At 44.1% G+C, this 14,627-nt stretch overlaps 2 non-coding genes across 2 annotated transcripts; both read left to right on the plus strand.

The window, feature by feature from the left end:
• Window positions 1–5,974: 5,974 nt before the first annotated feature.
• LOC138361777 (5S ribosomal RNA) lies at window positions 5,975–6,093 on the plus strand. Its single transcript, XR_011227177.1, has one exon. It is a non-coding gene; the product is annotated as a 5S ribosomal RNA (ribosomal RNA).
• An 8,068-nt stretch (window positions 6,094–14,161) lies between these two features.
• On the plus strand, window positions 14,162–14,280 carry LOC138361778 (5S ribosomal RNA). The gene has a single exon (XR_011227178.1). It is a non-coding gene; the product is annotated as a 5S ribosomal RNA (ribosomal RNA).
• Window positions 14,281–14,627: the final 347 nt, after the last annotated feature.

Consider the following 14,627-nt stretch of genomic DNA (forward strand, 5'->3'; position numbering starts at 1 on the left):
ATATATATTATATATATAATATATATATATATAATATATATATATATATATATATATATATATATATATATATTCATGAAACACATTAAAACCTTGATCATTTATTCATTCATTACGTCTAGTGAAGAATTGCTTTTGTTCATTTGTATGATTAAAAATTGATAGAATATGAATTCCTCGCTTAAAGTAAAATATAAAATATATATTGGATTTATATGATTGGTTAATATTCCAAGTGATGCTGAATATCCCCTATAATTTTGTTTTGTTTGTTTGTTATGTACACATTCCAAATGAAATCAATATAAATGTTATTATTAATGTTTGAAAGTTGATTGTCTACTTGAATCTCTCTATTAAAGTGTGTGTGGCTCCGGATGGAGCCTGGTTATGGTATTTGTCGTGGTGGGTGGCAGAAGTGCTTACTTCTTCTCTGTCTTCTTTGGCAAAAGAACTGCCTGAATGTTTGGAAGAACACCTCCCTGTGCAATGGTTACGCCAGACAGAAGTTTGTTGAGTTCTTCGTCGTTGCGGATGGCCAACTGCAAGTGACGTGGGATGATACGGGTCTTCTTGTTGTCACGTGCGGCGTTACCGGCGAGCTCCAGAACTTCGGCAGCGAGGTATTCCATGACGGCTGCCAGGTAGACAGGAGCGCCAGCACCGACGCGTTCGGCGTAGTTGCCCTTACGCAGCAGACGGTGAATTCTGCCCACGGGGAACTGAAGTCCGGCCCTGCTGGAGCGAGACTTTGACTTGCCCTTCACTTTGCCTCCATTGCCGCGTCCTGACATTGCTGCTGCTGTTGTGGGTTTGTGGTGTTTTATGCCGCCCCGCAGATCGAGCTTCGTGTTATATACCCCGCTCAGGATCAAGGGAGCCCGCCACTGACCAATCAGCGCGCTCCGCCACGCGACCCCGCTCTGAGCTGAGTCGCGAGCGGGATATAAAAAGGAAAGCTCGCCTCGCGCAAAAGTTCATTATTGTATCGCAACGCCAGCCAGCACACGAGCATCATCATGCCACCCAAGGCATCTGAAAGGCTGCCAAGAAGGCCGGAAAGGCCCAGAAGGCCATTGCCAAGGGCGATAAGAAAAAGAAGCGCAGGAGGAAGGAGAGCTACAGCATCACTACATCTACAAAGTGCTGAAGCAGGTCCACCCCGACACTGGTATCTCTTCCAAAGCCATGTCGATCATGAACTCGTTCGTGAACGACATCTTCGAGCGCATCGCCGCCGAGGCTTCTCGCCTGGCCCACTACAACAAGCGTTCCACCATTACCAGTCGGGAGATCCAGACGGCTGTAAGGCTCCTGTTTGCCCGGAGAACTGGCCAAGCACGCCGTCTCTGAGGGCACTAAGGCCGTCACCAAGTACACCTCCTCCAAGTAAACGGCTTACTTACTGCCCTGTGGTGGTGGCTTGGCCTCAAACCAACAAACTCGGCTCCATTGGAGCCACACTTTAATTTCTAAAGAGATTGTGAGTGTTAGACACCAATACTATTATAACAAAAACCTCTGTCACTGAAAGCAAATAGCTATAAAATGAGAATATTTATGAAACTGTCTGTGTGTGTTTCTCTCTCTCAGTGTTTGTCTGTCTGTCTGTCTGTCTGTCTGTCTGTCTGTCTGTCTGTCTGCCTGCTCTGTCTGTCTGTCTGTCTGTCTGTCTGTCTGTCTGTCTGTCTGTCTGTCTGTCTGTCTGTCTGTCTTGTCTGTCTTGTCTGTCTGTCTGTGTCTCTCTCCTCTCTTCTCTCTCTCTCTCTCTCTCGTCTCTCTCTCCTCTCTCTCTCTCTCTCTCTCCTCTCTCTCTCTCTCTCTCTCTCTCTCTCTCTCCTCTCTCTCAACACATATAAGCACTCGGTATCTTTTTTCTAGAGATTAGAGATTCATTGTATGTTCCACATTAGGATTACTATGCAGGCCACCCTCTTAGGTTTGAAAATGTCAAGAAACGGTTAATTTAAAATGTCATCTCCTAACTTAACAGATTAAGCCAGAGGACCGAAAACAGAATAAAACAGGACTGGACAGTATATGTCACTTATACAAGCTGCTTTTATTTCTAGTACAGTATGACAATTTTTATTTGGGGGGGGGGGGTTGATCCTTTGACAGTGCATAAGAGTGAAAAGCGACGGCGTTTTGTTTGTAAGAGAACAGGTTGTACTACAAATGACTTGATTTATTGATATCACATGTATGTATGACACCTAAATTATGCTAGGAATGTCTGAAATCTCCTTAGAAGGATATTTTGGCCCTGAGAAGGGCCGAGTTTGGTGTATAACTAGGGTGGTCGATTTAGCTTATGCACGCTCTCCACGGATACGGCGAGCAAGCTGAATGTCCTTTGGCATGATGGTGACACGCTTGGCGTGGATGGCACAGAGGTTAGTGTCCTCGAAGAGACCGACCAGGTAAGCCTCGGATGCCTCCTGTAAAGCCATGACGGCAGACGACTGGAAGCGAAGATCGGTCTTGAAGTCCTGGGCAATCTCGCGCACCAGACGCTGGAAGGGAAGTTTCCTGATGAGCAACTCGGTGCTCTTCTGGTAACGACGGATCTCACGCAGGGCGACCGTTCCGGGCCTGTAACGGTGAGGCTTCTTCACACCCCCTGTGGCAGGAGCAGACTTGCGTGCTGCCTTGGTGGCCAGCTGCTTACGAGAGCCTTGCCTCCCGTGGACTTGCGAGCAGTCTGCTTGGTGCGAGCCATGGTGAACAACTGTGGTTTGTGATGGCCGGCGCCGAAAAATTTTTGCTTATATACGCCGTCTCGAGGCGCTTGCTCGAGCGCCATTGGCTGCTCGACTCGCCTACGTCACCCCGTTGCCCCTCCCCTCCTTCCTCTGACTGCAGCCAACAGGCGGCTCACCTCAATCACTATTATCGCTGATTTTGCTCTATTTTTTGGATTTGTGCAAAAGTCATTTCACAGGACGTGAAACAGACGAGTAGGCAACTGCAGTTTTGAAAGCGTTGTGAGAAAGCCGTGTCTACTCGACCACAAGCGTAAAGTAAGGGCAGGCAGGAGTTGCAATGCTACTAGTACGTCCGCTTGATGGGATATAGTACGGGAAATCGTGCGGGCATTCGTCAATTCGATTCACACAACTTCAACACCATGACTGGACGCGGCAAGGGAGGCAAGGGACTCGGAAAGGGTGGCGCCAAGCGCATCGTAAGGTGCTACGTGACAAACATCCAGGGCATCACCAAGCCCGCTATTCGTCGCTTAGCTCGTCGTGGCGGCGTGAAGCGTATTTCGGGTCTCATCTACGAAGAGACCCCGTGGCGTCCTGAAGGTGTTCCTCGAGAACGTCATCCGTGATGCTGTAACCTACACGGAACACGCCAAGAGGAAGACCGTCACTGCTATGGACGTGGTGTACGCTCTGAAGCGCCAGGGTCGTACCCTCTACGGATTCGGCGGATAAGAGCTTGGCTAATCCATCGATTCCACCCACCACCACCTCAAAACGGGACCTAATTAGGTCCCTATACTTTTTTACTGAAGGGCTTAATAGACGATAACATAAATTGTTTTGATATCAGCTAGCACATTGGGTCTTATGAAATCTATTTTTTATCCTCGCATGCTTAAAAGGGACTCTGATTGGGGGAGGGGGGGGGGGGGGGGAAGGTTGTTACGTTTATATACTAGCAGAGCAGGATCATTGGTGGGGGGGGGGGGGGGGGTGAGGGGAGAGGAGAGAGAGAGAGGATCTTTCCCAACTCTTCCTTTTTACATGAGTGAGCTACCCGGTTTATTCATTTATCCTTCTCAGAGCTGTTTTGATAGTATCCAAATGATGGTAAATGAAAAGGGAGGACACGAATATCTACCCAGAATTCAGGACTGGCAATCGATATGCATGTTTGAGTGCGAATCTTTTTCTCTCTCAACTTAGGTATAACGTTTATGTCGTACCTAAAAGCGAGAACCACACTATTGGGACAAGTATGCAAGGCCCAATTTTCCTAACAAGCACAGTTAATTTTGTTATTTCGAACATTTCTTTCCAAATTGGTTTATCCAATTAACAGTATTATATTAAGATCATGAATTGCTGGGTTAGGTTAGGTTAGGTTAGGTTAGGTTAGGTTAGGTTAGCTTAGGTTAGGTTAGGTTAGGTTTAGCTTAGCTTAGCTTAGCTTGGGTTAGCTTAGGTTAGGTTAGGTTAGGTTAGCTTAGCTTGGGTTAGCATAGGTTAGGTTAGGTTTGATTACATTTCTATGTTAGATTTAACTCAAATTCAAAACAATTGCAGTCATTCGGCTTGTTTAGTCAACTTGCCTCTAATAGGGGCAATTTGTCTAACAAGACTATTTAGTTTTGTGTGCATGCATATATATATATATATATATTATATCTATATATATATATATATATACTATATATATATATATAATATATATATATATATATATATATATATATATATATATATATATATATTATAGCTTCAAGACTCGAACCAATATAGAAGCATCAAGAGGAAGTGCTTGTGTTATGGGCCAATAGGCCTTCTGCAGTTACTTCCATTCTTATGTTTTTATTCCCATTGGTTCGTGTTTTATCTTGTGTAAAATGTCAATCACCTTACCCAAAACTTTGGTACCATATCACCTCACCCATGTGTATATATAAATATATATATATATATATATATATATATATATATATATATATATATATATATATATATATATATATATATATATATATATAATATACAGAGTAAATCTACCCCAAAAGTAATGATTTATTTGTCTACAAAACTAAACTCTTTTTGGAATCATATGAGGCCCCTCCACTGAGGGGGGAGGCCTGGATGTTTATTGTCATGTGTATTCATGCTGCTTGCATGTCATCGTTTATTTTGCCTTTGTTGTTTTCTTGACAGCTTTCTTTGCCTTGGGTGGTTTGGGAGATTTTGAAGCTCTCTTTATTTTGGGCTTTTTGTTCCCAACAACAAGCTGCTGCTGCTGCTTCTTTTTCAAGGCTGTAGGTGGTTTGTTGCTTGTGGCGGCTTTCTTGGGAGTTACCACGGCCTTCTTTGCTGCTGTAGATGGTTTCTTGGTTGTGGTGGCTTTCTTGGGAGTTAGAACGGCCCTCTTCTCTGCTACGGCCAGCTTGAATGATCCACTAGCTCCACTTCCCTTGGTCTGAACAGAATGCCGTCAGCCACTGCTTTCTTGAGAAATCTTCGGATGTAAATGGCGATCTTGGCAGCCTCGACTTTGTTGTTGGCAACAACGTACTTCTTGATTGCTTGTAGAGACGAGCCCTTACGGTCTTTGAGTGCTGCGACCGCGGCTAGAACCATTTGACTAGTTTTCGGGTGAGCAACCTGGACGCGAGGTTTCCTGGTGGTGGCCACCACAGCAGCAGCCGCAGCCTTCTTGGTAGGCTTTGCTTCTACCATGATGATGATGAGATAACCAAGGTGATGAGAGACGCTCAGACAGTCACGGGGGAATGATGCTGCCGCCGCTTGAGCCGAACCTATTTATGTGCCGGCACGGTACAGAAGCTGCAACCTGGCAACTCGTCCACCAATCACAACGGTTGGTTTTACGGCTCCGAAACCTGGATCCCATATCTTCTCTAAAATAGAAGCATTTGTTCATGTTCTTTGTAAAAGTATCATAAAGCAGGACAGATGAGACAAATATCATAAAAACTGAAGAGCAGATGAGCACACACATGTATGTATTACAAAAGAAAATCCACAAATTCATTAGAAATTGGCAGGGCAGGCTGAGGAAGTAGGTAGATGTAAAATGTCTGTAAATGGCGAAAGAACATAAACCCAAGACTGAATAAACGATGTTAAATATCCATGCCAAGGAGACAAAAATATGTTAGGATACAATTACCATTAAGACACCACAAGAAGGTCCGTATCCTGCCGTGATGACTAAAAAGAGTTGGTTATTAGCCACAATGTGTAGGCAGTCTCATGCCAACGGCCATACCACGTTGAGAACACCGCTTCTCGTCCGATCAGCGAAGTTAAGCAACGTTGGGTTTGGTTAGTACTTGGATGGGTGACCGCCTGGGAACACCAAATGCTGTTGGCAATAATGTTTTTTGTTTTGTTTTGTTTTGTTTCGTTTGTTTTTGTTTGAATGGCTGGCTCCACGGGAAATTCACGGAGTTGTGTGGAATAAGGCCTGGTAAAATGAATTAATATGTATGTCATGTTTAAAACAAACTCGCTTAATATAGTGTGTGAGGCTTTATACAAAAACAAACAACCAAAACAAAACATGTTGTTTTATATATATATATATATATATATATATATATATATATATATATATATATATATATATATATAGCTTAATCCGGGTTTGAACTCGCAACTCCAAGAATACGCATCACTTATATACACTTTACCACTGGACCACAGCTGCAGGACACAAGCTTGATGCTGAGGTATCAATTTAATGACGTAAATGCCATTTCCACAAATAAATGATAATTTAAAAGTATTTGTATGTACAAATCTTTTCTGTTTAAAAGGCTACAATATCAGTTATATATAATTTGTGTTAATGTTTCTATACCCACAGGAAGGCATGTTTTTGCTTATATGTAAGGGGTACGGAGAAGGAATCCACAGACCATCAGTCCCCTTCCCCCCCCCCCCCTCCCACCTACTACCACCACCACCACCACCACCACCACCACTACCACTACTCACCACCACCACATACTCACCACCAATCACCACCACACCAATCACCACCAATCACCACCAATCACCACCACCACACCTAACCGAAAACCCCCTAACACATCAACCCTCCCCCCAATCAACAGGCGAAATAATAACCCTCAAATGCCTGCCTGCCTGCCAGCCAGCCAATACTAACGGTCTTCTCAGAAAGAAAATCTCTTTGTATCTGTATTACTTGATGAAATGTATGATTCTAATAATGAAAATAAATTTTGATGTCGGTTGTATGAGCATAATGACCAATATGCACATGATATGAATGAATTAAATAGTGTAGTTTTAAGTAATTAGGTTGTAGACACATTAAGCGGATATGATATTTGACGCGTCCAGAACTGGTGATTTTTGGTTTAGTTTTAAATGCACCACCACCATTGCTTCCCCAGAGCCTAATTAAGGACCGGTAAAAGGAGTCAATATGTATGTCATCTATAAAACCAAAGAATGAATAAAAACACACACACACACACACCTACATAATAGTATTAGGAAGATTGTATGGCAAAAAAAAAAAGTACTCCCATTGGGTCGTTTGAACTCGCGACTTCCAAAACACCAGCCACACACCTTACCACCCAGCCACCATAGAGTTGGTATAATTGTGCAACTTTAGTTATAAAAGTAAAGTTCTTATTGTCTCAAATCTTATTGTCTGTTCTATGAAAAGGCATGATGTAAATTATGTATTTTTTGAATGATTGAATTGTAGGCACATTAAGCGGATTCGATATTTGATATATCCAGAAAAGGTGATTTCTGTTCAGTTTTAAAATGCATCACTGTTAACGCTAAAGGACTGGTAAAACGACTCGATGTTTGTCATTTTTAAAATAAACACTAAAACTAGGCCCTTAACATATATAATGTTTGAATATAAATTGAATGCATATAAATACAAAGTGGGAGTGGCTGGCTGGCTGGCTGGCTGGCTGGCTGGCTGGCTGGCTGGCTGGCTGGCTGGCTGGCTGGCTGGCTGGCTGGCTGCCTGCCTGCCTGCCTGCCTGCCTGCCTGCCTGCCTGCCTGCCTGCCTGCCTGGCTGGCTGGCTGGCTGGCTGGCTGGCTGGCTGGCCGCCCGCCCGCCCGCCCGCCCGCCCGCCCGCCCGCCTGCCCGCCCGCCCGCCTGCCCGCCCGCCTGCTTGCCTTGCCTTGCCTTGCCTTGCCTTGCCTGTCCTGTCCTGTCCTGTTCTGTTATTGCCTTGCCTTGCCTTGCCTTGCCTTGCCTTGCCTGCCCTGCCCTGCCTGCCTTGGCTGCAGCTGGCTGGCTGGCCGTAAATCAACTCTTAACAACACCATACCACACCACACCATCACTCATCACCCATCACCCACCACCGGCCCCAGTCTCCCAGCCTCTCTTATATACCCGAGCAGGCCCTTTAAATTATTTGAATTGTTGCACTTCGGCCAATGGCAGGCACGATCGCTGCTGCTCAAACATATTCTGGTTCACAAGTATTAATATATATATATATATATATATATATATATATATATATATATATATATATATATATATATATATATATATATATATATTCATGAAACACATTAAAACCTTGATCATTTATTCATTCATTACGTCTAGTGAAGAATTGCTTTTGTTCATTTGTATGATTAAAAATTAATAGAATATGAATTCCTCGCTTAAAGTAAAATATAAAATATATATTGGATTTATATGATTGGTTAATATTCCAAGTGATGCTGAATATCCCCTATAATTTTGTTTTGTTTGTTTGTTTGTTATGTACACATTCCAAATGAAATCAATATAAATGTTATTATTAATGTTTGAAAGTTGATTGTCTACTTGAATCTCTCTATTAAAGTGTGTGTGGCTCCGGATGGAGCCTGGTTATGGTATTTGTCGTGGTGGGTGGCAGAAGTGCTTACTTCTTCTCTGTCTTCTTTGGCAAAAGAACTGCCTGAATGTTTGGAAGAACACCTCCCTGTGCAATGGTTACGCCAGACAGAAGTTTGTTGAGTTCTTCGTCGTTGCGGATGGCCAACTGCAAGTGACGTGGGATGATACGGGTCTTCTTGTTGTCACGTGCGGCGTTACCGGCGAGCTCCAGAACTTCGGCAGCGAGGTATTCCATGACGGCTGCCAGGTAGACAGGAGCGCCAGCACCGACGCGTTCGGCGTAGTTGCCCTTACGCAGCAGACGGTGAATTCTGCCCACGGGGAACTGAAGTCCGGCCCTGCTGGAGCGAGACTTTGACTTGCCCTTCACTTTGCCTCCCTTGCCGCGTCCTGACATTGCTGCTGCTGTTGTGGGTTTGTGGTGTTTTATGCGGGCTCGCAGATCGAGCTTCGTGTTATATACCCCGCTCAGGATCAAGGGAGCCCGCCACTGACCAATCAGCGCGCTCCGCCACGCGACCCGCTCTGAGCTGAGTCGCGAGCGGGATATAAAAGGAAAGCTCGCCTCGCGCAAAAGTTCATTATTGTATCGCAACGCCAGCCAGCACGAGCATCATCATGCCACCCAAGGCATCTGGAAAGGCTGCCAAGAAGGCCGGAAAGGCCCAGAAGGCCATTGCCAAGGGCGATAAGAAAAAGAAGCGCAGGAGGAAGGAGAGCTACAGCATCTACATCTACAAAGTGCTGAAGCAGGTCCACCCCGACACTGGTATCTCTTCCAAAGCCATGTCGATCATGAACTCGTTCGTGAACGACATCTTCGAGCGCATCGCCGCCGAGGCTTCTCGCCTGGCCCACTACAACAAGCGTTCCACCATTACCAGTCGGGAGATCCAGACGGCTGTAAGGCTCCTGTTGCCCGGAGAACTGGCCAAGCACGCCGTCTCTGAGGGCACTAAGGCCGTCACCAAGTACACCTCCTCCAAGTAAACGGCTTACTTACTGCCCTGTGGTGGTGGCTTGGCCTCAAACCAACAAACTCGGCTCCATTGGAGCCACACTTTAATTTCTAAAGAGATTGTGAGTGTTAGACACCAATACTATTATAACAAAAACCTCTGTCACTGAAAGCAAATAGCTATAAAATGAGAATATTTATGAAACTGTCTGTGTGTGTTTCTCTCTCTCAGTGTCTGTCTGTCTGTCTGTCTGTCTGTCTGTCTGTCTGTCTGCCTGCCTGCCTGCCTGTCTGTCTGTCTGTCTGTCTGTCTGTCTGTCTGTCTGTCTGTCTGTCTGTCTGTCTTGTCTATCTTGTCTGTGTGTCTCTCTCTCTCTCTCTCTCTCTCTCTCTCTCTCTCTCTCTCTCTCTCTCTCTCTCTCTCTCTCTCTCTCTCTCTCTCTCTCAACACATATAAGCACTCGGTATCTTTTTTCTAGAGATTAGAGATTCATTGTTATGTTCCACATTAGGATTACTATGCAGGCCACCCTCTTAGGTTTGAAAATGTCAAGAAAACGGTTAATTTAAAATGTCATCTCCTAACTTAACAGATTAAGCCAGAGGACCGAAAACAGAATAAAACAGGACTGGACAGTATATGTCACTTATACAAGCTGCTTTTATTTCTAGTACAGTATGACAATTTTTATTTTGGGGGGGGGGGGGGGGGGTGATCCTTGACAGTGCATAAGAGTGAAAAGCGACGGCGTTTTGTTTGTAAGAGAACAGGTTGTACTACAAATGACTTGATTTATTGATATCACATGTATGTATGACACCTAAATTATGCTAGGAATGTCTGAAATCTCCTTAGAAGGATATTTTGGCCCTGAGAAGGGCCGAGTTTGGTGTATACTAGGGTGGTCGATTTAGCTTATGCACGCTCTCCACGGATACGGCGAGCAAGCTGAATGTCCTTTGGCATGATGGTGACACGCTTGGCGTGGATGGCACAGAGGTTAGTGTCCTCGAAGAGACCGACCAGGTAAGCCTCGGATGCCTCCTGTAAAGCCATGACGGCAGACGACTGGAAGCGAAGATCGGTCTTGAAGTCCTGGGCAATCTCGCGCACCAGACGCTGGAAGGGAAGTTTCCTGATGAGCAACTCGGTGCTCTTCTGGTAACGACGGATCTCACGCAGGGCGACCGTTCCGGGCCTGTAACGGTGAGGCTTCTTCACACCCCCTGTGGCAGGAGCAGACTTGCGTGCTGCCTTGGTGGCCAGCTGCTTACGAGGAGCCTTGCCTCCCGTGGACTTGCGAGCAGTCTGCTTGGTGCGAGCCATGGTGAACAACTGTGGTTTGTGATGGCCGGCGCCGAAAAATTTTTGCTTATATACGCCGTCTCGAGGCGCTTGCTCGAGCGCCATTGGCTGCTCGACTCGCCTACGTCACCCCGTTGCCCCTCCCCTCCTTCCTCTGGCTGCAGCCAACAGGCGGCTCACCTCAATCACTATTATCGCTGATTTTGCTCTATTTTTTGGATTTGTGCAAAAGTCATTTCACAGGGACGTGAAACAGACGAGTAGGCAACTGCAGTTTTGAAAGCGTTGTGAGAAAGCCGTGTCTACTCGACCACAAGCGTAAAGTAAGGGCAGGCAGGAGTTGCAATGCTACTAGTACGTCCGCTTGATGGGATATAGTCGGGAAATCGTGCGGGCATTCGTCAATTCGATTCACACAACTTCAACACCATGACTGGACGCGGCAAGGGAGGCAAGGGACTCGGAAAGGGTGGCGCCAAGCGTCATCGTAAGGTGCTACGTGACAACATCCAGGGCATCACCAAGCCCGCTATTCGTCGCTTAGCTCGTCGTGGCGGCGTGAAGCGTATTTCGGGTCTCATCTACGAAGAGACCCGTGGCGTCCTGAAGGTGTTCCTCGAGAACGTCATCCGTGATGCTGTAACCTACACGGAACACGCCAAGAGGAAGACCGTCACTGCTATGGACGTGGTGTACGCTCTGAAGCGCCAGGGTCGTACCCTCTACGGATTCGGCGGATAAGAGCTTGGCTAATCCATCGATTCCACCCACCACCACCTCAAAACGGGACCTAATTAGGTCCCTATACTTTTTTACTGAAGGGCTTAATAGACGATAACATAAATTGTTTTGATATCAGCTAGCACATTGGGTCTTATGAAATCTATTTTTTATCCTCGCATGCTTAAAGGGACTCTGATTGGGGAGGGAGGGGGGGGGGGAAGGTTTGTTACGTTATATACTAGCAGAGCAGGATCATTGGTGGGGGGTGAGGGGGAGAGAGAGAGAGAGAGAGAGAGAGATCTTTCCCAACTCTTCCTTTTTACATGAGTGAGCTACCCGTTTTATTCATTTTATCCTTCTCAGAGCTGTTTTGATAGTATCCAAATGATGGTAAATGAAAAGGGAGGACACGAATATCTACCCAGAATTCAGGACTGGCAATCGATATGCATGTTTGAGTGCGAATCTTTTTCTCTCTCAACTTAGGTATACGTTTATGTCGTACCTAAAAGCGAGAACCACACTATTGGGACAAGTATGCAAGGCCCAATTTTCCTAACAAGCACAGTTAATTTTGTTATTTTCGAACATTTCTTTCCAAATTGGTTTATCCAATTAACAGTATTATATTAAGATCATGAATTGCTGGGTTAGGTTAGGTTAGGTTAGGTTAGGTTAGGTTAGGTTAGCTTAGGTTAGGTTAGGTTAGGTTAGGTTAGCTTAGCTTAGCTTGGGTTAGCTTAGGTTAGGTTAGGTTAGCTTAGCTTGGGTTAGCATAGGTTAGGTTAGGTTTGATTACATTTCTATGTTAGATTTAACTCAAATTCAAAACAATTGCAGTCATTCGGCTTGTTAGTCAACTTGCCTCTAATAGGGGCAATTTGTCTAACAAGACTATTTAGTTTTGTGTGCATATATATATATATATATATATATATATATATATATATATATATATATATATATATATATATAATATTATATATATATATATATATATAATATATATATATATATATATATATATATATAATATATATATATATTATAGCTTCAAGACTCCGAACCAATATAGAAGCATCAAGAGGAAGTGCTTGTGTTATGGGCCAATAGGCCTTCTGCAGTTACTTCCATTCTTATGTTTTTATTCCCATTGGTTCGTGTTTTATCTTGTGTAAATGTCAATCACCTTACCCAAAACTTTGGTACCATATCACCTCACCCATGTGTATATATAAATATATATATATATATATATATATATATATTAATATATATATATATATATATATATATATATAATATATATATATAATAATATACAGAGTAAATCTACCCCAAAAGTAATGATTTATTTGTCTACAAAACTAAACTCTTTTTGGAATCATATGAGGCCCCTCCACTGAGGGGGGAGGCCTGGATGTTTATTGTCATGTGTATTCATGCTGCTTGCATGTCATCGTTTATTTTGCCTTTGTTGTTTTCTTGACAGCTTTCTTTGCCTTGGGTGGTTTGGGAGATTTTGAAGCTCTCTTTATTTTGGGCTTTTTGTTCCCAACAACAAGCTGCTGCTGCTGCTTCTTTTTCAAGGCTGTAGGTGGTTTGTTGCTTGTGGCGGCTTTCTTGGGAGTTACCACGGCCTTCTTTGCTGCTGTAGATGGTTTCTTGGTTGTGGTGGCTTTCTTGGGAGTTAGAACGGCCCTCTTCTCTGCTACGGCCAGCTTGAATGATCCACTAGCTCCACTTCCCTTGGTCTGAACAAGAATGCCGTCAGCCACTGCTTTCTTGAGAAATCTTCGGATGTAAATGGCGATCTTGGCAGCCTCGACTTTGTTGTTGGCAACAACGTACTTCTTGATTGCTTGTAGAGACGAGCCCTTACGGTCTTTGAGTGCTGCGACCGCGGCTAGAACCATTTGACTAGTTTTCGGGTGAGCAACCTGGACGCGAGGTTTCCTGGTGGTGGCCACCACAGCAGCAGCCGCAGCCTTCTTGGTAGGCTTTGCTTCTACCATGATGATGATGAGATAACCAAGGTGATGAGAGACGCTCAGACAGTCACGGGGGAATGATGCTGCCGCCGCTTGAGCCGAACCTATTTATGTGCCGGCACGGTACAGAAGCTGCAACCTGGCAACTCGTCCACCAATCACAACGGTTGGTTTTACGGCTCCGAAACCTGGATCCCATATCTTCTCTAAAATAGAAGCATTTGTTCATGTTCTTTGTAAAAGTATCATAAAGCAGGACAGATGAGACAAATATCATAAAAACTGAAGAGCAGATGAGCACACACATGTATGTATTACAAAAGAAAATCCACAAATTCATTAGAAATTGGCAGGGCAGGCTGAGGAAGTAGGTAGATGTAAAATGTCTGTAAATGGCGAAAGAACATAAACCCAAGACTGAATAAACGATGTTAAATATCCATGCCAAGGAGACAAAAATATGTTAGGATACAATTACCATTAAGACACCACAAGAAGGTCCGTATCCTGCCGTGATGACTAAAAAGAGTTGGTTATTAGCCACAATGTGTAGGCAGTCTCATGCCAACGGCCATACCACGTTGAGAACACCGCTTCTCGTCCGATCAGCGAAGTTAAGCAACGTTGGGTTTGGTTAGTACTTGGATGGGTGACCGCCTGGGAACACCAAATGCTGTTGGCAATAATGTTTTTTGTTTTGTTTTGTTTTGTTTCGTTTGTTTTTGTTTGAATGGCTGGCTCCACGGGAAATTCACGGAGTTGTGTGGAATAAGGCCTGGTAAAATGAATTAATATGTATGTCATGTTTAAAACAAACTCGCTTAATATAGTGTGTGAGGCTTTATACAAAAACAAACAACCAAAACAAAACATGTTGTTTTATATATATATATATATATATATATATATATATATATATATATATATATATATATATATATAGCTTAATCCGGGTTTGAACTCGCAACTCCAAGAATACGCATCACTTATATACACTTTACCACTGGACCACAGCTGCAGGACACAAGC

This window comes from Procambarus clarkii, unplaced genomic scaffold, assembly GCF_040958095.1.
Source record: "Procambarus clarkii isolate CNS0578487 unplaced genomic scaffold, FALCON_Pclarkii_2.0 HiC_scaffold_740, whole genome shotgun sequence".
Lineage (NCBI taxonomy): Eukaryota > Metazoa > Arthropoda > Malacostraca > Decapoda > Cambaridae > Procambarus > Procambarus clarkii.